Consider the following 27,896-nt stretch of genomic DNA (forward strand, 5'->3'; position numbering starts at 1 on the left):
GAATATAAAATTATTAGTGTAAAAAAGAGATTGAACCTAATTTCTGTAACAAAAGGTCATATGGAAAGCCAAAGAATTGTTCCTTCCTGCTTTTAGAAATATACACTATACTGCTACTGATAATCACCTCACCTTGTAAGAACAGCAGAGCATTTTTCTCCCATTTAACTTAATACTATTGATCAATCTTTCCTCATGTTTCTTTCAGCTTTAGACTTCTGATCTTGACATTATGTTGTCTGTACCTTTCCATGTGTTTCTTTTTGCTTTTCTAGTAACTTTCTTTTTTCTTAAATTATCTTTTTGCATTTTGATTTCTATTCATATAAAGAGAACAGATTCAATGCATGTTCTAGTTACAGTTCCAAGAAGACAGTTCTGTTTCCTTCCCTCTTCTGCTTCCCGAGCAGTGTCTGTCCTCCCGTCTCTCCCTTCAGCAATATTTGTGCAGTCATAATTTTAACCCTGTCTATATTCACAGGCTTAATTTGCCACTAATCATAATATTCAGCAAGTAGAAACACCACAAGTCCATGTGTCCCCTGGAACATAGTATTTGACTTTCAGGTGTCAAACTTAACCACTTTTTTTCTTTTGTAGTTCTTGATTTTTATCGTGCTTAGGAAAACCTCATCTACTCCAATAGTATTTAATTGTTTTTTCAATTTTATCCTAGAACATTGATCATTTAATTTTCGTGTTGATGGTCCATCTGGTACATATTTTGGCGTAAAGAGTTAGGAGCAATACAACTTTATTATTTTCCAGATGGCTATCCAATTGTGCCCACACCGTGTACTGGATTAAAAAAAAAAGTTCCCCCTAATTAAGATATACAATCTTCAACAAATACTAAAGCCTTAAAAATATCAGGATCAGTTTCAGCTGTTATTCTGTCTGGCCTCCCTACTTATTCATACACAAGTATTCAACCAAATCAATGACCTCGCCATCCTTTCACAGTTGTTTTGGTATCTATCAGGGTTAGTTCTCTTTTTACATGCCGCCTTGTCAAGATTTACCATATAATTTACTATGTTCATTTTCTTGTGAGAATTCACAGCTCAGTTTGTCCAGTTCAGAGAAAAAAATAAAAGAAGCTCTGTGGGTGTTTTTATTGTGAACTTCATTATACTTTAGCATTAATTTATAGAAAATTGGTACCTTTATAATAAGTTGTGTTTTGGGTCTTTTTATGTGTGTTCCTCACCAGTATTTCTGTTTTCCTCATATAGATCTTAGCAGTGCAACACTACATGAGGATTACTTGTTACGTAAGACAGGGACAAGACCGGAGAGGCATTGCTCCATTAAGTGACTAGTTCCAGGCAGAATGCAATAACAAGTAAGCTATGCAAACACAGTAGAAACAAAAACAGAAAATTTTGTTTTTAGTTACTGGAAGTAAAGAAGAATGAAGAACTCAAACTTCTCCTAGATTTTGAGCTCAAAGAAAGAGAAAGTTGGAGACAGTATAGTCAGAAAAGGAAAATAACAAGAAGAAAAAGATTGTGAGCAAAAAGATGGTGCATTGGGTTTGGAAAACAATGGTTATTATGTCTCACTAACATGTTGAGGTAGAAATGTCCATCAAGGGCCCGGAGCAATGACTCAAATTGGCTAATTCTCCATCTTGCAAGCACCAGGATCCCACACGGGTACCAGTGTTAGTCCTGGCTGCTCTACTTCCCATCCAGCTCCATTAAGCTTCAGCTTATCCATCTAGAAAATGCAGATAATGATAGTACTTGCATTACAAATCTATTGTAACAAATTAAAAGAGAAACCCCTGCAGTGTCAGAAGGCACCAAGAAATACTTGCTTCCTCCACAGCACACTTAGTTTCTGGCTGGACTGTACCTGAGTTGCCTCATTCTGAAGGATAAAATGGAGCAACTTAAAGGAAATTCAGGGTTTGATGTTTAGGATGCTCTAGATGAGCCAGTATGGAAATTCTTCTTCACAATCCTTGGTATAGATAAAGAGTCAGATTCTAAGAGGCTGAGACGCGAGCAGTTCATCCTTCCCATGGACACTGTTCATGCTGTCCCCTTACCCTCCTCTGTAACGTATCCTTGCAAAGTTTACTTTGTAAATGCAAGCAAATATTACAAGGACTAAAAAGTAATGTACCTTATACCCTGCTCTGTACCTGACTTTGAGTAACACATGCCTTAGAGTGCTTGTCATTTCTGTAAATAGAAATCATCTTTGTCTCTTTCTACAGCTGCCTCCTAGTGTATGAAGATATTATGATTTTGTTCTCTATTGATGAACATTTGGATTGTTTCCAATTTTTTAAATAAATAATTTCTGGCTGTCTAACCATGTGCACCTGTTATTTCAATAGCAGTTTTATCTCTTGAATAAATTCTCCAAAGAAAATTTGCTATAGGATATCATCCTAATCAGACCCAAAAAGAGAACTAATTCTTACAAAAAAAAAAAAAACCTTGTAATTCTTCAGTGAGGTGTTCAGTGTAGCACAGTAACAGATAACAAAAAATATCTACGGAATAGCTATCTCTACTTCCTCTCTTTGTAAAACTAGAAAAGAAATCGAAATATCCAGGGTGAATGTGCATTTTACTCCCCATTTAGTGTGATTTGCTCCAGATGTTACTGAAATTGATAAGTCTTTTCAAGAACATTAGAGAGGTGACTGAGTTTGGCAAGAATTCATGTCCAAAAACTTGAGTTGAAGTTGGTTAGCATGACAACGATGGAGCTGTTTTACAATCATAAAATCTCAGCAATCATAGATTTTGAAATCAAGATGCCTAACAAGGATGCAAGTTTAAATTCATGTAATTCTCCATCCCTTTCCTGGCTGTTTCCCTAAAACCAACTGCATAATCATCACTCTATTAACAAGGAGCCTCTTCATCCTGGAGGTCTGAAACACACAGCCAGCTAGCATGTCCATGGCAGCTGGGACTGGGGACTTGGCACTTGGGCTGAGTGGGACAGAAAGGCCAGAAAAGAATCCAGTGCCAGGAGGCATGTTCTCCTTATTCTTCACATCAATCAATTCCTTTCAGATGATTTGGACAGTAGGAGAGCGGAGTTTTTCCAGAAGAGCTCTATCCCACGTCACATCCCCATAAATCAGAGTGAGCTGCCCTGTCACAATCCACTCTAAGGGCAAGCCATGCAGGCTGAGCCAAGGGCCAGGCCAGGCACCCCCAAAAGACAAAGCAAGAGCCCCAGACCCAGGAAGGACTGGAATAAAAGAAGAGAAACAGCCAACTCGACAGAAGTCTAAAGCTACTGGGGCCTTGGGATTGGTAGCATTTGTTATCAACTTGAAAACAACAGCAATAACCCCAAACTACAAAACTCAACCTGTAAACAAGGAAGAAGCAGCAGGAAGATAAATCCCGTAAGCTGCAAGCACTCAGAAACACTGCACCTCTGAAGATGGTGCCACCTGGTGAGGATTCAAGGAGACCACAGAAGGTTAAAGAAGAGTTCCAGAAACTCCAGCAAGCAAGGGGAGCCTGGAAGAAAGGCAGCAGAAAACAAAGTGCAATCGCTCTCTCTCTCTCTCTCCTTTCTGCTTAAATCATTATATATTAGCTGCAAATGTAGTTTGTTGGCCAACACTCAAGAGTGACATATGGCCAATAAAAGGTTCGGAGGAGTCTTCCATCTGCTGCTCAACTTTACTATGGCTTCCACACAGACGGCTCTGAGTCAAAGCAGGCTGCACTTCAGAGGCCTTCCGTGAGCTGTGTGCCCACTGTTAAATGGGCACTATTTGGAGCCAGCGTATGCCACCAGCCCAGCGGAATATTGATGTGCATGTTCTCTGAAATCTGTTCCGTTCACAGGTCCAAATGCCTTCCAGGATCCACAGAACTAAGAGTCCCTGAATCAACAAACCCTCTGGAATGCCACAGGCAGCCGTGCCATCGGTGCCACAGGTGAAGTTCTCCAGAGATATCACTGCAACGCACCAAAAAAAAAAGAACTTGTGAGGGACAACTACGCTCCAGATGCTCATTAAAGTCCGAGCCAAATGCAATGGAATTGGCAAGGGCCCATGATTCGGTTGGTGAAATTGTCATTAAAACGCAAAGAGATTTATTTTCTTGGCCCTGGATTGTTCATTTCACCGACCTTGGAAGTAGATTTGCCTGCAATGGAGCAGATCAGACCTAGACGGTCCAGGTTGTGCTAAGCTTTCACACATCAGTCAGCCATTCTCCTCGTGTAAGTGCTGGCGTGTTGTTCTCTACAAGCCACTATTCTGAGACATTTGCACCTTGATAGCCCCATTGCACCATGGCACAGATTTCAACCAGGAAAACTTGGCATGAGACATATCTGCTCAAAATCATTCTAAACCTATTTTAAAGGTTGTGTTCTTAAAAATGGAACTGGAACATGACTTACATTCACAGTGAATTCTTTGCTCCAGTAAAAGAACGAAAACTATCCCCCAACGTGATTTCATTGTAACCCAAAAAGATACTAGCAGGAGACACGATGATTCACAATCCTATATTTGCTTGCATTCTGTTAGTGCTGTCATTTCTCCTGCCTTCTCTGCGCCTGTCAGAAGTGGATTGCCAGAGGCAGAGTGAGACTCAGGGCTAGACTGGGAGAGAGCCTGTCGCCGACTTCTGTTTGAATCTTGGCAACGAGATGATAGAAAGGCAGGAGGGAGACGGGAGAGGAAAAAAGACTTGCTGAAATACTACATAGGATTTGCTATAAAAAATGAAAAGTCCCTGAGACGGTGAGAAGGTGGCACAGATTCGAACAATGAATCATTTAGGACGTGGGCCCTCAGCTCTGACAGACAGTGAGGATTTAGGGAGATGGATTCCTCCTGGATAAAAAGCAAGAAGTTGCAGCGGGAAGGCCAGTGGCTCTCGGGGCTTGGCAGTGCACCCACAAACTCCCTGAGGTGCTGACTCTGCAGAAACTCGGTCCTCAAGGAACCGTCCTCTCTGGAAACTATCATTTGGTGTATTTGAGGGAAAATTTAATCTTTCTGCCTCTGACTCATTCACACTTAACTCAGCAAGAAGTTGTTTACTGTTCATTCAATGGCCAGTAAGTTAGAGCTGAATTTAGCAACAGTCCTTGGTTCTGGGGCAAAGATCCAAACCAAGTCAGAAGATTCAACCCAGCTTCTGCTCTGATGGCAAAGGGTGAGAGGTTGTTTCTTCAGACAACACTTCAACAGAACTGATCTCTATGCCTTAACCTTTCCCCTGCCACCCCGTGCCTTTGCACCCAGACACACTCAGCCTTCACACACTCATCCATGAGCACTCACACTCACTGGACCAAGGCGTGAATCTGGGCAGATGGTGGCACAGAATGTGTGAGTGGCTCTGCTTGCCAGAGCAAATGGTAGCCCTAACTGTACATCATCCTAAGACATGCATTGGGCAGCATGGGTCCTAGAGCCAGACTGTCTTGGATTCAAGTCATACCTCTGCCCCTTTCCTGCTGTATTGTCTATGTTACTAAGTCTCCCCCAGCCAGCTTCAGTTTTCTTACTGTGAGACATGAATAAGGATAACTGTACCCATTTCATAAATGCTGAAACATCAATACATTAATCTGTATATGGTAATTAGCAGTCACTGTGTAGGAATCATCAGTGCCTATTTGAAATTGATGAGTGTGACTGTAGCAGGAGGACCAGATATTCACTCAACATGTGTACATGCATACTCGGATGCTCTGGGCCTCACCTGGCCTCTGCTCCACAGTCACTGTGATGCCCAGCTCTTCCTGATTTCTGGGTAACTTTACCTTGGTACCCTGTGAGAACATTCAGCAGTTGTCTCGGTTACACATAGCCCAGCTCCCTAAACACCTGTCTGTCACCTTAGGTTGTTTCTCCCAGAAGTAGACACTTGGATAAAAATCTGGAGACGAGTTGGAAAATGAGACAAAAAGCCACTAACAGGTGATGCTAATGAGCATATTGTTGCAGAGAACTGGGTCTTGATGCTGTCCATAACCTCTAGGAGAATCTACAGCACCTGCTTCCTAGTTGGTTTCCCCAAGGAACAAGGAATCCTGGGTTTTTGCCCACTAATTCTAAGGGATAATAAGATTCTAAGGTTGTTTCCTGGGCCCATCGTGCTTCAACAACGAAGGAAAGTCTTAAACAGAGAGCTGTAGGTGTTGCCCTGGATAACCTAAGCATGCACACGGAGTCCCGAGGGACATGGGTACAGCGCAAAGCATTCCACCTCTGCCTTTGAGCCCCAGGCTTTTGATGATCCTCGCTCTGGGCATGCACATGCGTTCAGGAAAACACAGGTGAGTTAAGAACCTATTAGCATAAACCTTTTGATTCTTGGTAGGAAAGACAGGAGAACCAGCAAATAAATGCTTCCTTTTGCCTCTGAGGCTAGGCTGTCCTGAGACCCAGTTTACCCATCTCCTTGGAAACCCAAGTTAAGGCAAGAGGGTTAATTTCTTACTAATTCAAATTTCCATTGCTATGCCACCTTCACAGAGACTATATCATATTTAGGGTGATTAGAAGCTATTGAGGCACATGGACACCTGCTGGGAAGATAAGGTTGCCAAGTCATCCAATAGAAAATATAGAGCCCAGTGAATGAGTACCACCCTCAGAAGGGGAAGGTAGCTGCCACAGAGAATGGTCTGCAAATGCAAGGATTCCTGCTTCTCCCAATGAAAGGAAGTAGAAATCACACACCAGGGCTGAAGATGTACATTTAACAGCTTCCTGGAGTGCAGTGTTACCATCGGATTTTGTTCACAGCAACCTCACACCACCCCCATTCCAACCAATGGAAATCAAGGATTGGCGATGGACCAGCTCCTTCATGCAAAGATAAGAAAGTAGCAGACACTTAACCATATGTATTTCAAGACTAATTGCAGATTTTGATATTTTTAACATGTTTTACAAAAAACCTTAAATGATTTCTTTGACACAAAACCTGTACCTAGGAATAGGAACCTGTTCTAGAGACACACAACTGTCCTGGGTGTGTGGCGAGGAGACACAATTCCTGCCTTCTGCATTCTCCTAGCAAAGAGATGACACCCCAACCCCAGACAGGGCTGCCCTGCTATTTTCATGCTGGGATAGACTACCTGCCATATGAATAATCCATTGCATTATTTCCTTGAGGATGCCCACTCATTACTCTCACTTGCTAAAGTTTAAAAGTAGCAAGTCAGGCCCAGTGCGGTGGCGCAGTGGTTAAGGTCCTCTCCTTGCACACCCTGGATCCCATATGGCCGCCGGTTCTATCCCGGCAGCCCCGCTTCCCTTCCAGCTCCCTGCCTGTGGCCCGGGAAAGCAGTCAAGGATGGCCCAAGGTTTGGGGACCCTGCACCCACATGGGAGACCCGGAAGAGGCTCCTGGCTTCTGATCGGCATAGCATCGGCCATTGCACTCACTTGAGGAGTGAATCATCGGATGGAAGATCTTCCTCTCTGTATTTCCGCCTTTCCAATAAAAAAATAAAAGTAGCAAGTCAGTTCAGTAATGACCCGTGTGATGTGATTTCAGAATGCTCTTCCTGCCCAGAATTTACCCATAGGAAGGGACTTGAAGCTTGTCAAAAGAGAAAGTGGCACTGGTGGGGCATCTGTGCACCACATTCTGTACATTAGACTCCCTATAGGTTAACTTGGGGGCTGGAGCAATTTGCCTGCAATATTCAGGTAGCCAATGTTTCAGTCCTGGTGATTGGAATAGCCTCTGTCATTATTCTGTCTTGTGAGCCACGCAGCTGCCATAGGTAATGAGTACACGAATGGGCATGGCTGTGTTCCCATGAAAGTTTATTTTCCAAAGTAAGACTTGACCAACAGACCATTGTCTGTGGACAGCTGGAGGCTGACCCCTATAAGTACTGATAAACACAGCAAATCCCTCACACTTTTTAGTATGATTTGCATCTGCTCATTTAGAAGTGAGAAATAAGGAAGAAGAAAAGACAACAATTCTGAGCAAATGCAAGGATCAGGAGACAGAGAAAGGAAATCAGGGGGAGGGTAGGAGAGCCAAGATGACAAACTGTGATTCGAAGGGTCTACTGGAAGTGACTGGGAATAAACAGGGAAAAAAAGGACTTTAACATGGAACTGCTCCAAGATCACCCCCTCCCATTGAACCAGTATCCCACCAAGTAAAAGCATACACAGGATTGAATGGCTTTGCCATGCCTGGCTCTGCTACTGACAGGTGTGGTGGGGGAAACTTTGGATACCTTTTCATTCTGGATGTCAGTTTTCTCATCTGTCAAGTGGGGATTCATAAGCTTGAGGGGAGAATTTAATGAGACAGTGCATGGGAAAGGTGTGGCCAAGTGCCTGGCAGGCTATGACCCCCCGGTGGAGGCTGACAGTCATCATTGCTAGTTGGAATTAGTGCAAGCCATGGGAAAATATGCCCTTGCAAGTAAGAAACTTATCAGTGAGTCAACTGGACTATCTAGACTAATAATAAATTGTGAACAACACACATAGACTATCTGTCCCTTTCACACACCTGCCATCCATCCATCCTTGTCCCTGAGAAGTCTCCCTGCCTCAGCTTCACACACTTCAATATATTAGAGAGCAGAACACTATTGCTGCAAGCACACTGCTATGATCAAAGCTCAACACTGCAGGCTGTGTCTCCAGTCATTTATATCACCCATATTTTCTCAAAGACTTCCTGAAGGCTTGCGTAGAGACACAATAAAGAGTACAATTTAGATAAAACACATTGCTCATGGGACACAGGATAACTTCTTTCTGATTTACTCTGTTTGCATGAAGCCCTAAGGGACCAACAAACAACAAGAGTATTTAAGATAGGGAGTTATGTTTCCTAAAGTGTAACAAACCATCAGGAAAACAGAAACATGAGAAATGCAAATGGAATGTTTTCTGGGTTGAAAATGCTCACTTTTTGTGGAGTCCTTCTGGCCTCATCCATCTATCCATCCCTGCCTTGCTGTAGGAAGGAATCCTGGACTCTCAGCTTCTCCACCTGCTCTGGTTCTAGATCCTTCCACTATTTCCGTGGCAAACATCAGGAACTTGCATTCCCAGGTGAACATTTAGATAGTCAAGGGTTTGGGGTAAGCATTCAGCGCAGTGATTAAGATGCTTCATTTGACACCAACCTTCCATAGAAGAGTTCCAAGATTTGAATTCTAGCTCCACCTCTGACTTAAGCTTCGTGCTATGTACACTCGGCAGGCTGCAAGTGATCGCGTAAGCAGTTGAGTCTGTGCCATCCAGAGGGAGACCTGGTCCTTGGGCTAAGCCCAGCCACTTGGGGAGAAAACCAGCAGATGGAAGATCTTTCTCTGTTTTTCCTTCTCTTTATAATTTGCCTTGCCAATAAAAATAAATAAATCCTTAAAAATAACCTGGCATATTTTTTTAAATGCCCAGGGCCTTCCAGCATTGTTATAAGTTATTTAGTCTGAGGAGCACCAGCCATCGGGATAACTATTGATTTTCACTTAATTAAAATACACAAATAGAAAAACAAATACACATCACTGCTCAGCTCAATGAGTTTTCACAATAGGACACACCCTTGCAACTAGCACCCAGCTTAGGACACAAAATATTCACAGCACCCCGAGACACCCTCATGTTCCCTTTCAGACACTAATCCTAACTTCTTCTCATAGCATAAAATCATTTTGCTTGCCCTTGTCTTTGATATTAATGGAATCAGATGGTCTGACTTTTTAATACCTAACTAAAACTTTAAATTTTGGAATAGTTCTGTATTTCCAGAAAGAGATGTAATTAATACAGATACCAAAATACACTGTACCCAGTGTCCCTTATTGTTAACTTATTATTGTGCTACATTCACATGTGGGTCTTTTCTATCTGGTTTCTGTCAATCAACACATTGCTTAAGAGACTTATCTACAAAATCATGTGCAGCCACTGGTCTTTCATTCTAACTGCTGAATGGTGTTCCATTGTGTGAATATCCCATGATTATTTACCCATACTATGGTTGATGTGCATTTGGAAATTTTCCAATTTGGAACACTTACAAATAGTGCTGCTGTAAATATTCTAGAAGATACCCATGTTTTGAAAAAGCTCTCTATTGATTCTAATGTGCAACCAGACCCGTGAAAACCATTCATATCACTCAAACCCTTCTTTCCTTCCCCCTTGGAATGTTGTCCTGTGTTTTCTCATCCTTTCATTTTTCTTCTTGTGCAGTACTTGTGCTCCCCACAGTGCACGATACAGTGCGGAAGACAAAACTGGTCTTCCACAAACACCTGCTTCTCGATTACTGACTTGATTATGGTGTCATGTTTCACATCACTCTGTGTTCCACGATCGGAAAAGCCATTTCTTTGCAGCAGCTTCTCTCTCACTGATGGAGCAGGTCTCACAGCACTAACCTCTAACACTGCTGGCCTAACAAAGTCTTAACTCCAGTCCTTATAGGCTGACTGCTAGATAGGCATCTTTGGAATGTACATGAAAGAGCAAGTCCTGCATACAGCATGCACAATGACCCTGCATCGGCCAGTGGCTGTTTAGCAGTCATTTGTGATTCTTCCTTTGGGTATTGATTACTTCTCAATTCTGCCCACTTTTTCGATAGACACGTTTGTCCTTATTGACTATTTTCAGCAGCTCTTCATATATAAGGAAATTAACCCCTGCTTATCATATATGCTGCAATTACTTTCAGTATATGACTTGCCATTGATTTTGTACATGTTGGCTTCTGAAAACCCCATAGTCAAGGCACGTTTCCTGCCTGGTCCTCTGCAGTACACAATGTTCTGTTTTATGCCTGGTGTCATGAACATCCCATCCTAACCTCAGCAGCACTTCAGACCTTGATTCCCACTGGGAAGTGTGGCTGTGTTACTGCTGGGTTTATGCATGCGTTAACTCCCTAGCGATACTCTGACAAATTGCCATCAACTGGCTTAATATGATAGATGTGTATCTACATACAGTCCAGGAGGCCAAAAGCAAGGTGCTAGGATGGATCCCTTTTGAGATTCTGAAAGACATTTCATCCCATAGAAATACCAGCCAGCATCATGCTGGCAAATCAGGGTAGGGGTGGGCCAGGTGGGGTTATTGGGGATCGCTCCTACTAGGCTACAGCTCCCAGTGGTTGGTGTGATGGCCAAGTACATGACAAGCAGAACCAGGATGGACTACAACACCCATTGATTCCAGTGGAAGTCGAGGCTCAAGATAGAACCAACCCAGCAACTGCAACCACCAGCTGAACGGGGACCAGAGAAGGTCTCCCCAAGAAGCCGTTAAACTTATCTGGATAATAAGATGCTGGACTCTATGCTTTTGGTATATGCTTGCATTGAAGGAATCTCAACTGAACTTGAACTGTGGTTACTCAACAAGGTGGAGGAATCCACCATGGGGGGAGGGTTAGGACAGGGGTGGGGGGAATCCCAGTACCTATAAAACTGTGCCACATAATGCAATGTAATTAATAACAATTAAAAAAAAAAGAAATACCAGCCATCAGATTTAGTATCACCTAACCTAAGATGTGATCAAAGGTTCAATATGGCCTAATTTTTTTTAAGACTTGTTTTCATTGGAAAGGCTCCCAGGGCCTGAAGTGCTGCAGTCCTTCGGGCTCCTAGTTTGCACATCCCTTGCTTTTTCTCATATCACCCTCCTCTTCAAAAGCTTGTGGTAATGAAATCTCGAAATCCAGAATACATTCTGGCCATTTAGCTTGTCAGTGAAGTTGGGTAGGTCCTAAAGTCGATGTCCTACCTCTCCTAACACAGCCCCTCTAAACATCCTGCAAGCTGGAGCACTCATCATTCCAAATCACAGCATGCACGTGAAGACACTTGAGGCTTTTGTTCATTTTCATCACCTTGCTTAGAAGTTTCATCTTTCCCTTTTAGTTATGTATTATTTCTTCAAGGCCTAGCTCTACTGCTGTCATACTTGTAATCTCTATTCCTCCCAATCTTAATTTGGAAATTTTAATCTCTGTTTTTCCATCAATTCCATATCACCGTATACTTATTTAGGATCTATTCTATTCTATTTCATTTTGTAACTATTTGGTTTGGGGTCTGTTCCCACTAAGAAAATTACTCAGGTCTTACTTCCCCACCCCATCTCTCTGCTGTGTTTTAGGTAGGCAATAGGTGATCAGTAAATGTTTGCTTCCAATAAGTGAACCACGCACACCCAAATTCCCACTTCTCTCAAAGGGTAGACTTAATGTCTATCCTTTCAGTTCTCATCTATGGCTTATTATTTGTGATATACTGTCTGAAAAGTTTCTGGCGTGTTCTCTTACTGTTTCTTCTCACCACATTGTATCACCCACTTACACCCACCAAAGGAACAAACACCTTGTCATTGTTATCATTCCAGATACCCTGCGAGGCAGGTCAGTGTCACACCAGCACAGATCTGAAGGAATGAATTAGCAACACGGTGGAAATCCCATCTGGGCTCTTGTCATTGCATTTGTGCCTCCACTACTACAAAAACATGTACCCAGCCTATTTAAGAAAAGGCAAAATCTGCCTGTACATGACTGTCTTGACCTATCTACTCAATAGGTGAGCAGAACTCTCTCTTAACTGAGTAATGGAAAAAATAGTAACAGCTGAGATATGACGGAAAATCCCAAAGGGCCTGAGTTCCAACCCCAAAACAGATGGTAATGCACCCAGTAGCCCCAGAAAAGCAGTTAGATGCACATCCTAAGTCTAAAGTGTAAGAAAACAACTTGCATCTAAATTCATTTTGTATCTATGAGAGGAAATGAAGGATTTACTTTGATATGTTCCTGGATTCTTGGTGAAGACACATTTAGGACTTCCAGCTGGTACGCATAGTGGAAACAGACAGTCCTGTCTTCTCTCTTCAAATAAATCTCTTCTCTGTGACAAAAGATGTCATTCTGAGGATCTAGTGAACGTAACAGATTAAGCTGTTGCCTGCAAATCCCATGTCCCACATAAGCACCAGTTTGCATCCTGGCTTTTCACTTCCAGTTCAACGCCTTGCTAATGTTACTAGAAAAGCAATGAAAGATGGCCCAATAAATGTTAACCACCCTGCCACCCACATAGGAGTGAAGCTCCAGGCTCCTGGGTTCAGTCTGGCCCATCAATGACTGTTGTGGCCATTTGGAGAGTGCACCACCAGAAGGAATAGCAGATGACCGATCTCTCTCTCTCTCTCTCCCTTTGCCTGTCAAATAAATAATTAAAGATAAATCATTATTAAAATGTCATTTTGAACTATTGGTTCAAGCGAGCCCTGGTTTCTCCTTTCCTTCAGGTCCCACATTTCCTGAGGGGAAAAGAATCCCCACTGTCCTTATTCAGATCACCACTAGGTTTCTCTGCTGTCCATTGTACAAGCAAGGGGTCCTGCCCCTCCCCATGCCTTAATCCATGCTATTTGTCTGCTCAGAATGCCACCTCTTCTCCTGCTAGAAAAGGTAGATATAAATATATATTCACTACACCACACAGCAGTGAATCAGAATTAAAAACAATTGCAGAATTTCGGCAGAAGGAGATTGCGTAGGAGCTGGGAGCAAATCATGAGAAATCTGTTTCAAAAATATGCATGGCCTGTGGGCATAGAGAAGCTTCAATGAAAGCTGGGAACTCATCCTACAACAGCCTCCTACCTTTGCTTGCTCATACTGCCTTGAATGGCGGGGCTGCCGTGCCCTGCTAGTGACGGTGCTGCACCACACACACTGCCTTCGGGGATTACTCATCATCAGAGCTTAGTCATGAACGCCTGTTACATTACTCTAGGCAACAAGATATCCTAATTAGATTCCAAGCTCATCTGATGGCTGTCACTAACACTTTGCTTACATAAAACAGGGCTTTATGAAGCAGCCAGTTTGAATTTTTAAAACGGATTTTAAATGTAATCACACAACATACACTCCTGATTCTTATGCCATCTTTCATCCTCAAACGTTTGACTTTCCCCTGTCCCTGAACTTTACGATGTTTCTTACTCTCACTTTTGCCCTCATCTCATGATAGCTGATTATCTCCTCTCTAGCAGATCATAAAATGATGAGAAGCAGTGAGCAATTAGGAAGGTGGTGCAATGGTGATGTGGAGGGAATGCAATGATGATGTTAGATCAAAGTATTGCCTGATGCATTTAAAATTTTATTTTCTAAAGATTTGTTCACTTGTTAAAAATGTAGAGTTACAAAGACACGGGGCAGGGGTGGAGTTGGAGAGAGAGATCTTCTACCCATTGGTTCACACCCCAAATGGTCATACGGGCCATGACTGGCCAAGACTGAAACTAGGACCCCGGAAATCCAGAGGTCTTGTATCTTGTGGCAGGGGTCATAGGATTTTAGACATCATGCACTGCTTTCCAAGGTGCAATAACAGGAAACTGGATTGGAAGTAGAAGGGTCAGAACTTAACACAGGTGCTCATATGAGACGCTGATGTTGCAAACAGCAGTTAAACCCATGGTGCCACAACACTCGCCCTTTTATTTTTTAGATATGCCTTTCCATTCCTTATCTCTTAGCATTAAAATGCATATTTATCTTTGTGTTTATTTATTTTGCACATAGAGCAGCAGCAAAGAGAAAGATTTAGCCACTGAATTCACGCCCAAGTGCCTACAGGAGCTGGAGATGTACCAGGTTGAAGCCAGCCCAAAACAGCATTCATTTCTCCCACACAGGTGGCAGGCATCCAAGTACTTGAGTCACCAGAGGCTGCCTGACACGACGCACATTAGCAGAAAGCTGGATCAGAGGAAGAGGTAAAACTTGAGCCCGGGCACTCTGATAGAAAGCAGGAATTGCAAGCAGTGGCTTAATCCACCTTGCAAAAACACTCTCTCACTACAACTTTTTTTTAATGATTTATTTATTTTTATTGAAAAGGCAGGTTTACAGAGAGGAGGAGAGACAGAGAGAAGATCTGTCCAATGGTCCACTCCCCAAACAAGCACAAGGGTTAGAGCTGAGTCAATCTCAAGCCAGAAGCCAGGTACTTCTTCCAGGTCTCCCACACGGGTGCAGGGTCCCAAGGCTTTGGGCCATCCTCTACCGCTTTCCCAGGCCACAAGCAGGGAGCAGGATAGAAAGCAGGGCTGCTGAGATTAGAACCGGCACCCATATGGGATCCCGGTGCATTCAAGGTCAGGATTTTATCTGTTAGGTTATTGTGCTGGGCTCTCTCCTTATAACTTTCTAAAATATGAACATTTGCTGAGTTATTTTTCAATCAAATCAAAATATTCTAATATCAAATTGCCTGAATCAATATGTTGCGGTAACAAAAGAAAAAGAAAAACAGCAATGGCTAAGACCAGCATTTGAGGTAGGAGGCCCCTTATTTTCAGCAAGGATGAATACATTTTGCATTGCATCATGTGCACCTAGACTCTTTCAGCATGGCATGAATGGTTTTTCTTGAGTGTTGTGTATATCTTCAGCAGAATCTTTGTCCTGGAACTATGATGCTTGGTGGACACCAGCACTGGGATGGTATAACGCTTAAGTCTGTATGAACTCCAAAGGATTTGGATATAGCTTCTTTAGAGTTAGAAATATAAATCTAAAGGCTTTTTTAGAAGTGTTCTCTTTTTTAGCAATGGGAGTGGGATCTGGGATTGGATATAAAGTCGAAAATAACCATTGAGAACACGGGTTCAACTTTACCTCTCTAGGAAGTTGAAGAAGTGTCGAAACATCTGACAATCTGGGACATATTCAGAATGCGAGCTCATGCTTCCTGACGGGCAAGTAATTATTACAGTGCTGTAATTCAGGACATGCAACCAGCAGTCGACACCGTAGTTTATTGGCTTATTTATTTTTCAAAAATGATTTCATCAAAATAAAACATGCTGCAGAATGTTTCATTTGCTTTCTTCAGTCAACTCCAGGTAAGTTATTTATGCGAATGTAACTATTACAGGCTGTCAATTGTTTTTCCATCACAAAACTATTTTAATTCATTACTGATGCTTTTTTAGGTGCCATTGCCTAGCCACGGATGAAAGAAAAGGATAACAGAAAAAATATCGAGAGAAATTTGAGAAATGAATGCTGTGAGTTTAGTCCTTGCTTTGGCTTAATGTAGTTCATTAGTTGTTGTTCTGATGCAAACAAAGCGACGTTTCTATTGCCCACGAGACTGCTGAGGGCACTGGCAGAAATTCTGCACACACATTCTGCTTAGTTCTGCAGTCAGTCAGTTGGGTACAAGTATTCAGCACTGCACATCTAAAATCATACCCTAACTACTAGCAATCTTGGCCAATTTGCTTAACTTTACTAAGTTTCCTTACTCATGAAATAGGAATAGCAATAGTATCCCTTCCATGTGTTGTTACATGAGTAAGACAAAGCATTGTAAATACTTGAAAGCTAAAAGCACTCAGTAAGTATTAACCTTTGCAGTCAGATTGTGGTACAGCAGTACAACTTGGCAGTATGAGACCTTCTCCATTGGGGTAGCTTCCTGATTTTGCTATAGTCTCATTGAGAGCTCCTGTATGGAAGGCACATTTCTTTGGATAACTGCGTTTCCCACGTTCTCTGCCTCATAGCTTTCCCATGTTTGTTGCTATCTTCGACTCTCCTGTGTATTAGCCAGCTTTTTGTTATCACAACAAAGGCAGCTAACTTTCAAAAAAGAAGAGAGTCATTTAGCTCACAGTTTTGTAAGTGCAAATCCAAGATCAGGTGGCCCATTGGTCTAGCCTGTGTGATAGCGGTCGGTGGCTGACAACAATGGAGCATGTGCGATGGAGAGAGCACAAAGCAACCAGGAAGCAAAGACAGGGACTGAGCCTTTTGGTAAGAACTACCTTCTGAGGGCAAGTCCTCAAGGATCTCCTATTAGACTCACCTCCTAAATACCATAGTTGGATTAAGTGTTCACCCACTGGGCCTGGCGCAATACTTAAGTCCTCACTTTGCATTCACCAGGATCCCATACAGGCACCGGTTCATATGCTGGCTGCTCCACTTCCCATATAGCTCCTGCAGCCGAGGATAGTCCAAGCCCTTGGGACCCTGCACTGTGTGGGAGACCCAGAAAGAGTTCTCAGTTTCTGGCTTCCAATCAGATTCGCTCCAGCCATTTTGGCCACTTGGGGAGTGAACCAGCAGATGAAAGACGTTTCTCGCTGTATTGTCTTCTCCCTGTAAATCTCTTTTTGAAAACAAACAAACAAATAAATAAAAGTGTAGACCCATTCAGCAGCATTAATATATGACTGCAATTTAAGTAAGACCCTACAGGAATTTGAGGGTTAAATTATATTCAAGCCATAACATACTGCTAGAGCAAAATACGAATGTGGGGTGATTTTTAAAGCAGAGGTGTATTCCTTAAATTTCTGAAAGCTAGTAAATCTAAGATCAAGCTGCTGGCAGATGCAGTGTCTGATAAGTGTTAAAAGTGCTTCAAGACTGAGTCTTACTGCTGCATCCTCACAGGGCAGAAGCGATAAAGAACATATTCTCACGTTGCATAAGGAAGAAGAGCAAAAAGACCTAGTTAGTAACATGAAGTCTTTTCAGACAGTGATAATTCCATTAAGCAGAGTAGAGTCCCCAAATTCAATCAAATCCTAAAGATTCCACATCTTCTTTCCCCCATTTATTATTATTATTATTTTATGACACAGTTCCATGAGCTCTGGGATTTCTCTTACTCCTTCCTCAAATCTCTCCCCCTGCTGATTTCCCCTATGTTATTATAATACTACAGGTTTTCATAAACAGTCATAAACCCAACATTATGGACATGGACAATGGTAGAGTCCAGCATCCTGTTGTCAAGATACATTTAACAGTCATTGAGAGTCCATCTTTGATCTGGAAGTAGAGATGCATATTACATTGTATCCTCACATCTGGATATGACCATCTCCATTACACAGTTACTATACATCCCCTTAAATGAAACACCACAAAACAAAATCAACAACTGGAAGAAAAATAGAAAGTTACAAAGCCATGAAGATAAATACCATGCTACCAAATGAATAATGTGTCGCTGAAGAAATGAAAAAGAAAATCAAGATCCTTCTTGAAGAAAATGATGCCATTATAAATGACCTATGAGTCACTGAAGAATTTAATATGAGAAGAATAAAACTGTTTTTGAAGAAATGAAAATAAAACCAAAAACATCAAAATCCATCAGATATAATTTCCATTGATCTTAAAGATATTCTCTTGGCAGAGAAAAGAAACAGCAACCACCAAAAAACAAAGGCAAATGTGAACATCTCAGCCGAACAAAAACAGACTAAATCAAAAAATGAACAACCCATTGTTAAAATGATAGAACCAAATTACCAGCTATTCAGATTAAACCTGAATGTAAAAGACTTAAACCCATCAATCAAACATCATAAATTAGTAGACTGGATTTAAAAATCTGTCTATTTGTTGCCTACAGAACTCCACATCTTAATACTATGATATTGTATTTCAGGTTCACATACATGTTTTTGAAAGTGACACGCATTAAAATTACAGCAGATATCCAGGAATGGATGACTCACAGACCTGGGGACACTGGCTCTCGTCCCACTCTCTCTTCCTCTAAGCGTGACACCAACTTTGCTTCTATGTACAGTTAGAATACTGAAGACCAGGATGAAAAAGAAGAATGAATGGATCATGATGTGACCTTACTCCACATTACCTCAAGCTGAATCTTAAGATAGGATGAAAGAATATGCCATGACAGATTGCTTGTTGGATAACTTAAGAACCAACTCCCCCGGGAATTTATTGTACTCCTCCAAATTCTTCAAAATTTGCCTATCCTACCCATTACTCCATACAAGTCCTTATCCACAGGGGAATATGAGCCTTTGGAAATAAATGTTCATATGCCTTATAATCTGTTTCTAACTCTTATTAATTCATATCTTATTTTAAGATTACAGTTGCTTTTGACTGTTTAGCTTTCCCAGCACCACAGATCTGATGGCAGAAATCACACCTTTTCTGCTTTTCCATAGTTCATTGACTGTGTACCTTTTCATGCTGTGACATATTCATGACGAACTTCATTGATAGCCCAATTTGATGCATAAGCAATAATTACAGACCCTGACTCACAGTTACTTAGGCACAGTGACATTATAGCATCACAACCTCAGAAAACACGACACAAGCCAAGAAATAAGGTTTGGTGTTTTGGTAGTGCAAATAAAAGTAGATTACCGGCTTCTAACCATAGGGAAACAATTACAGCTGGAACTGCCATAGCAGCAATATATGATGCTTAATAAAGTGATATAAGAAATCTCATGATGCTATAAAAATGGATTGTCTATTCTTAGCTCCAAACTGGATATGACTTTTCCCACACAAAGAGGCTGCAAACCCCATCAATAACCACGGCCCTTGAAATTTCAGCTTCTGGCCCAAAACTTACTAATCCTCACAGAGGGAATGCAGCTGTCCAATCAATCTCCTCTTAGAGCCAGAAAGTCAGAAATCTATATGACCATAGGCCTCGTGTTGAGAGAATATTGATGGGGAACACTCTTCTAAAAAACTATCTGATGGACTCAGAGCCAATGACATCAGAATCAGAAACTTTGTTTTCTTTTCATCAACTTGAATCTGTCTCAAATCTCCTAGCAGTCAAGGGTGGGCTACCTGGCTTCCCAGACTTTATTGCAGCCTCTGCCCTTTATAGGAACCCGAACAACAAAGCACAAGTCCCTATTTCTGCACTGTGCTGTATGAATAAGCTCAATATTTTATAACATGCTGGAGGATTCTCTTCTCTGCCCTGAAAGGGTTCCAGCCAAAGAAGACGCAATCAACCTTTTTACTCACCTGCATCAAAGAAGGAGGAAAATAGGAAAGCAGAACAAGTAATATCTCAATTCTTATTCTGCTATAAACTAAGACTCTCTGAGAAAGACCTAATAAGGAAGCAGGTATCTCACTGTAGACAGAGCATTTCAGATAAGAATGACATGGGACATGCACAAAAGAAAGCAATCTGGGCCAGAACTGGACTAATGAAAGTAGATCTCAAATACCCTAGTAAGGGAGAAAAAATGCAAGAAACACTAAACACATTTTCTTTGCTGCTTGAAATATGGGCAAAGGACCTAGGAATCATCCTCACAGGACCCCATCTTCATGAATTCCAAGATCCACAACCTTTCTGTAGTGTTAGAAATAAAGTTACAACCCATTTGTGCATCAAAGTCAAAATATTGGACAAAGCTAGACAATCTGTTTTTTAAGGACTGATTTAACTGCAAATCACTCTATGCATTCAAGGAGTGGGAACGGGAATTCGAGCGTCTGCATGTAACTTTTCCACGGCATCCATGATTTGAGAAGTAGCAGGTGCCATGACCCAATTTATTGCACCATCCAATTACTAAAACAAATTAGAGTTCTGGAAATTGGCCAATCATTTGAAGCTAAAGACTTGTGCTTTTCAAAAGGAGTGGAGAAAGCCTAGCTTATCTTTCCCATCACAGACACAGCCTACATAAGGCAATTTCCCAACCATAATACATAGTCGCAAAGGTTGCTATTTCCCTGCTGGTTGTTGTCCAAGTGGGCCTGGATAAGTCTGGTGAACAGTCAGCCAGTCTGTATACCAGTGACGATATAATACAGCATGTCTTTATATTACAGAAGTAATCTAGTAATTCACACTTATTGATAAACAAAAATTATCCAGACATTATGTAAATAAATAAATAAATAAATCGTAGAAATAAAACTAGCCTATTTATCTGTAGCCACTCTTAATAACTTGCTATTTATTTCTCCAGACCTTTCAACCACACAAATATAAATAGAATACATCTAATTATTACAAGAATTGGGTCATTTCACATGTGATATGATTTTCTAACTTATTTTCTCATGCATACATTTCCACATAAACAAGTGAACTTCCATTTAGTCATTTGAACATCTACAGAGCACACCACTGTGCTACACTCATTTTATTATAAACTTGTAGTTTATCTTCATTTTTTTTAGATCATTAACAGTACTACAATGAATGTACTACCACTATATTTCTCACTGTTCCCTTGGGAGAATTTCTTTCAAAAGGATTTTCAGGTCAAAGCTGTTCAGATTTCATAGGCTGTTTTGATGTACATTGTTGGATTGCCCTTCAGAAGAGCTGTTCCAATTTATACTCCCACCTGTGTGGTGTGGGTGAGTGTCCAAAGCATTAATCTTAATGCTCTGCAGTAAACTCAGTGACAGACCCAACTTCTTGTGATGGGAAGAGTATGATGCCCTTACAGCCTGTGTTTATCATTCTGCGCATCAGCACACCTCTGAAGCAAATCGGGTGTGGATCAACACACCTGCTCCACTTCAACAAAAAGTCTTCAAGAGATGCTCAATCGACAACAAATCTTAAACCATATTTCATTTTCTGAAACCTAGTTTAATCAGGTCTGCATCTGAATCTCAGGTTCTTTGTCAACCAGCTATTCTTGAAAGTCCTTTCTTTTCCTAAAATCGATGTCCCACACTACAGAGGGAAAGGAAAAGCCCAGGCCCTTCGTCAGGCCCTGTCTCCTCTCTGACCATCCTTGCTCCATTTCCCTGCAGGATGCCCTGACTCCCTATGCTGTTTCTAATAGGACATTTCTAAGGTCTCAGTCTTCGGATGTGCTCTTCTCTATTTTAGAATATTGTTCATCTTTTCTTCTCACTCCCACTCTTGCAAAATTCTATTCATCTTGAAAGCTCATATTCCAGAGTACCTCCCTGTGAAGCTTTTTCTGGACTCCCCCATAGCCACTCTATCTTATCTGCCTAGGTTGTTTGTGGCTCTTGACCATTCTGGGACACTGAATACCATGGCATCATGTCTGTCTCTTCTGGGAGATTCTGTGCCCTGTCTCCTGAGCCGAGTGCATGCAGTTCCATGAGTGCTTGAGCAAAGCATCAATGAGCATGTCCCAACTTCATGAATCCATTGTGACTTCAGAGATTTACTCAAATCTGTATCAACGTAAAGGTGGGTGTTTTGCACACATAAGAGCCAGGTATTTCTTCGGGGCATATCTTAGAACCAGGCTCTTCTCAATAACATAGACCTCCTCTTGGTTATGAACACAAGCAGTCCCCAGTTCTCAACCCTGGATGAAGGGGGGAAGAGATTAAACTGAATCTCTCCACAGGTGCTGTGGCATCAGCCAGGCACGATCCATCACAGGGCGCCTGGTTACACACAGAGGTGAGCTGGTAGATGGGAACTGGACCAGATCTTTGCATTCCTTTCCAGCAGTAACCAAGGCAGAACAGCAAAAATAAACAAGAGGAAATTAAAGGGGAAGGTGTGTTTCCACTGTTCTTAACTTCATTGTAGGGGACTTGGGCTAAGGACCCAAAGTGAACTGATCTCAAATAATCTGGACCTTTTACAAGCTTGTCGTCAAGCAGTGCTTCATGAGTGCTAATCAGTGAACTGCTCTCTCATTATTTTCACACAGCAAAACATTTCCAGTTGTTTTTCAAATCTCTTCTGATCAAAGATATGTTCTTTTATTTGTCAAGGAATTACATCCTAACCACACCACAGTAGCAATATCAAAACTGCAACAAGGCATTACTGGGCCCAAGCTCTGACTTTGGTAAATGGAATTCCAGGAACTGGGGAACTGCATTAAAATTGCCCTCTAGGTAGCCACGTAAGTACCTCTGAACTCAGAAGCTGCGAAGTCCATTGCTTTAAAATGAACCCTTAGCAAGGCACCTACCCTTTTTTGAATTTTTGTTATCTCACACAGAATCTCTGTTTGTGTGCGCGTGTGTGTACAATGTTATCTCCACAAAGAGGTACTTCCAGACTGCTTTGTCTACAATGGTCCTGTCACTTTCTGTCGCCTCCTTGTATAGCTTGACATTCTGCCTGGCATTCATTACCCCCATTATTCTACTGGACTATTTGTTCATTCGCCTGTATTTGTTGATAAAGCATCAAGAATGGATTCAAGAATAGCGGCTAGCAATACTATGAATCATAACAACAAATAAATATTTATTTACTGAATGAATGAATATGGATACAAATTGCACCTCCCACCATAATATGGTTAAATGAGCAATATGCCAAAGTGTCTATAGAATCATATAATTTAGAACAGCTAATAGTTCTAATAACATTAACAGTAAGCATTCCACCAACATGTTAAAATGCTTTTTGATGCAAACCCAGCTTCTCCCAAGAAAGAACTTGTAGTAACTTGGAAAAATGGAAAGTTACTTCTCCTGGGATAACTTACAGTTCTCTAGAATATTTTTACTGTTGTTGGCAAGATTTTAATGTGTTTTATTTGCTTATTCGTATATTTGGTGGAAAACATGATTGACGATATCCTTTTTCTCATGCCCAACACTTAATAAGTTTCATGATTAAATTTTGGAGAGAAATATGAAGTTTTCCACTATCAAATTACAGGTAGTAGTGCTCGCTTCAGCAGCACGTGTACTAAAATTTTGGACCAATACAGAGAAGATTAGCATGGCCCCTGTGCAAGGAAGACACACAAATTACAGGCAGTGGTTTGAACTCAGTCCACTGGTGCAGACATTGCTAGCTGTACTCATGGATCCTCTTCTATTCTCCCAGATTTCTCAATTGTATCTAATAAAAACAACTCTCAAAAAGTACGGCGGTGTCCACTAGTGTGCTGACCTAAGCTTTCCCACCATGACAGTAATGAATGCACTTACTGTTTTAATGATTGCAAGTATCATGTATTATAGAACTGACAGTTTTGAGTCCTCTGTTTTTCGCCTTCATTTCCATTCATTTTCATTCTGCATAGGCCCCTGTCCAATATTTGTCTTCTTGGTCCATGTTTTGTCATAGTGGATTTGCATTTCTTGTGAGAATCCCATCATCTTTATTCATGATTTGGTTCTTTTTTACATTTCATATACTGCTTGGTTATGCAAATACATGCTCAGAAATTATTTTTAATATTTTTTTTGGAAAGGCAGAAATACAGAGAGAAGACAAAACAGAGAGAAACATCTTCCATCCGCTGGTTCACTCTGCAAGTGGCTACAACAGCTGGAATATAACTGATCTGAAGCCAGGAGCCAAGAACTTCTTCAGGGTATCCCACATGGGTTCCAGGTCCCAAGGTTTTGTGCTGTCTTCTGCTTTCCCAGACTACAAGCAGGGAGCTGGAAGGGAAGGGAAGCAGCCGGGGAACAAATTAGCACCCATATGGGATCTCAGATGTGCAAGGCGAGGATTTAGCCACAAGGTTATCATGCCAGATCTGCTTAGAAATTCTTAAAATCCTGTATTAACTAGATGAAAGCCTTGTTTTCATTAATGAGCAATCTCACACACTTGCATTTCTTGTAAACAAATGAGTCCAAAATAGGTGCTAAATTTAACATTATACATTCTCTCAATTCTAAATTTTAAGAGATTAACCAAGTAAATATTCAGAAACATGTACTGCTTGTACATGTCCCAACTGGAATCTTCACTATCATATTTTATGAAATAACAGATTTGCTTCTCACATGACTACCAGATCCTTGCACCAGCTAAAGTAGCCAAAATAACACATCACCTAGTTAGGCCTTAACAGTATACACTTTAGTATTCAATTTTTGAGCAGAGTTCTAGCATAGGAAAGAAACCAACAAGCAGGAATCTAGCAAGAAGAACTCACCAAGGTAAGGAAATCAAGAACAGCTAATCTGAGGAGAGAAGTATCAACCAGCGCTCTGCACGAATCTTGCCCTTGACTAGCAGTGAATGCATCGTAAAATTATTCCTAGAAAAACAGATAATATACTTTTCCAATGCATTGCCAAAACTGAGCCTGGGACAAAAATTTGGTTCCAATAACAAAGCACAGAAGAAAACGTTTTTACTTATGAGATAAACTGTCAGTTCACTTAGGAAAGTCCCAGGTCTTCCTCTCAAGGAAACCCTAGAAAAATGTCCCCCGGGAACCCTAATGAGAGGGAATGTGTGCAACGGAGCGAACACCTCCTCAGAGACCTCCTCTATTGAGTATCAAGGAGGGCTAAGCAAGAGTGTTTCCCGTAACACCCCCAGCAGCAGTAAATGCCAGTCCCCAGAGGGCAATTCACAAAAAGCGATTCCTGAGGACTTGGAACAGTGGCGTCCCTGGGTACAGCCCTCAATTCTGGAATAACTTGCAGTGAGAGCGGGCTTGCTTGCTCATTCAGTAAATATTTATTGAGTATCTGTATGGATCAGCTACTGTGCTGGTCACTGGGGAGGAAGCAGTGACAAGCGAGCTGTAGCCCCTTCTTGCAGAGAAAGATACACCAACACCTCCAAAACATGACAGTGCGGGCACAGACACAGGACTTTAATTCCTTAGCATTTTATACCCTGTTGCCTTTCCTTCTCTTCATTACAATTATTCAGGTTTCACTATCTCACAGTCTGTTACTGAAATCAGCATAACCTCCAACATCTAGTTCAGAAAGCTTAGATCTCCGACCCACACCTCCTCTTTCAGTTTCAATTTATAGACGCATTTTGGTCTCCCCAAACCACCCAAGACGTCTTTATTACTATCCATAAGGCAGCCCTTCTCTTGCTTTTCTTTGTTATTCATTTAGCTCACATATTTTAGCATCACTATCACCTGCTGGAAAATGTCCTCTCCTTTCTGCTCCTCTCACCTGGAACACAACCAACCCTTTCTGAAAGCAGTTTTCCCGCACCTCACTTGAAAAGCTAAATGTTATTGGAGAAAATACACAAGTAACTTTAATGGCCCATTTCACTTTAAATTCACAAGAAGCTTCTGAACGAGACACTCCACTTAGGTCACATTTCCCTAGTCGAGTTCACCTTTCAGTCTCAAAGTGACTCGTTTGCACCTTCCGTAGTCTCTCTTAAGGCTCCTTCAGGTGTGAATTAGTTGCGATTCATCCAATGTTCTTTATCATTAAAAATGCAAACCATCAGACAAAAATCCTATGTTTTTTCCCCACCAAATCTAGAGGTCTGCTTGCTCTCTCTCTTCTGCACCCCTCCTATTTCAGTTAGTGCAACACTGCTCCTCCAACTGTCCCATGCTCCCTCTGAAGGTCTGTAACATGACCCCTGACCCCTCAAGGAGTCCTCTCTTCTTTGCCAGAGTTTTCACCTCTGTCTCACTATGGCTATCATTCCCAGGAATGCATGAGCACGCTTCAGAATTGCTCACGGTAAAAGCAAACACAATCAAGCAGAAAAGTCAATTCCCTCATTGAACACCCCCCACCAACAGCAGTCTGTCTTTCATATAAAATGTAGGGGGGAAAAATTCATCTTTCCAACAGTTTACTCCACTCTTACTGTTACTCAAAAGACTCTACTGAACTGCTGTGTTCAGGACACCGTGAACTTTGCGCTGCAACTATAACTCACTGTTTTGTTTCCCTCTTTAACCTCTAGCCATTCCCGCCTGTCAATCCACCCACCTTCCCTTGATCTCCTTCCTACCTCCGCGACTCTCCTTAATGTATTCGCTGGCACATCCCTCACGTGCAAGGCCGCACCTCGGAGCTGTTTACCCTTGAATTCACCATCCACTCGACACACGGGTGTGAGAGAATAGTGGGTTGTCCAGTAAATTCTACACAGTTCACCCAGTTGACCCTCAGACAAGCACACTCTAGCACTGAAGTCTGGAGAACAATTCTAGGAAAGAAAAGGGATTTCAAGGAAAAAATCACAAAGATCAGGAAATTACAGTTAGCTAAATCAAAAAACAGAATTATTCCTAGGAAATAAATACTGTACCTTTCTATATATTTACTAATGTTGAGCCTGGAGCACAAACTTGGGTCTGTAATGGGCAAAGCAAAGAAGAAAATATATTTACATAGGAGACTCCCCAGAAAAGTCTCCGGGCAAGGAAAGTGACAGGACACGTCATGTGGGCCGTTAATGAACTCTGGGCATTAGGTGGTGGTGGTACTGACTATGGAAAGGCATGGACTAACCCAGGACATGCATCTGGTTGGTGCTGCTATCTGGACCTGGTTATTGAGAAGGTAATAGATGAGAGAAGTCAGGGTTAAGGGTAACAATCAGGATGGTAGGGGGAGACGGGCTGTACATAATACATCCTTCAGAATTTTCCAGAAATCTGGATTCTCCCAAATGAGCTCTTGAATTAAAGCAAAAGATTTTATGTTTATTATTCTGGGGGGAAACATGTGCCGATATTGTCCATGAAGAACCACATGCTCTGATCATCCTTCGAGGATCACACATGTGTGCTCAGCGCTCTGTCCCCTGGTGTTACACCTGCTCCATAGTAGTTCATCAGTAATCCAAGAACACACGTATGTACACCTGGGCACTGAAACGCGAGTGGTGACGCTACCCAACTTCCTCTGCCTCTCTTTCCCCTACATTAAATGATACTATTGGAAGTAAATTTCTCTTAGTTTTCTTTGTAAAGGCTTAAGAATGACTGGCACAAAGAATACGCTCATAAAGGAGCAATTTTCATTCACGAAATGTTTCAGGAAACTTCTACCTCATCATGTCAAAGAGTCAAATGACTTCCATGATGGTTTACAAAGCAACCCACAGGTCTTACAAAGAATATGAGTCCGGAGACTTTCCTGGAACTTCTGAGCTCTGCTTCAGTTCTCCAGATGCTCATGGACCTGGACTCCATCAAACACACCTCAGCATCTCTACCCCCGTGGCATCCCCTATTCACTTGTGGGGTTTTGTGGGTTTTTCTTTCCCGGGGTGACCCTCCCCAACACAGACACACCAAGCAAGCCAAGCCCACTAAGCTGTTGCTTACTATATACATACTAAATGCCACAAACTCCATTCTTTCTTCTGATCACTCATTCTTGTGGTCCCATCATTTAGGG

At 41.7% G+C, this 27,896-nt stretch overlaps 1 non-coding gene across 1 annotated transcript; it reads left to right on the forward strand.

The window, feature by feature from the left end:
- Positions 1-23,469: 23,469 nt before the first annotated feature.
- On the forward strand, positions 23,470-23,579 carry LOC121149557. The gene has a single exon (XR_005882712.1). It is a non-coding gene; the product is annotated as a U6 spliceosomal RNA (small nuclear RNA).
- Positions 23,580-27,896: the final 4,317 nt, after the last annotated feature.

This window comes from Ochotona curzoniae, unplaced genomic scaffold (assembly GCF_017591425.1).
Source record: "Ochotona curzoniae isolate NIBS_2020 unplaced genomic scaffold, NIBS_Ocur_1.0 scaffold_4701, whole genome shotgun sequence".
NCBI classification, from domain to species: Eukaryota; Metazoa; Chordata; class Mammalia; order Lagomorpha; family Ochotonidae; genus Ochotona; species Ochotona curzoniae.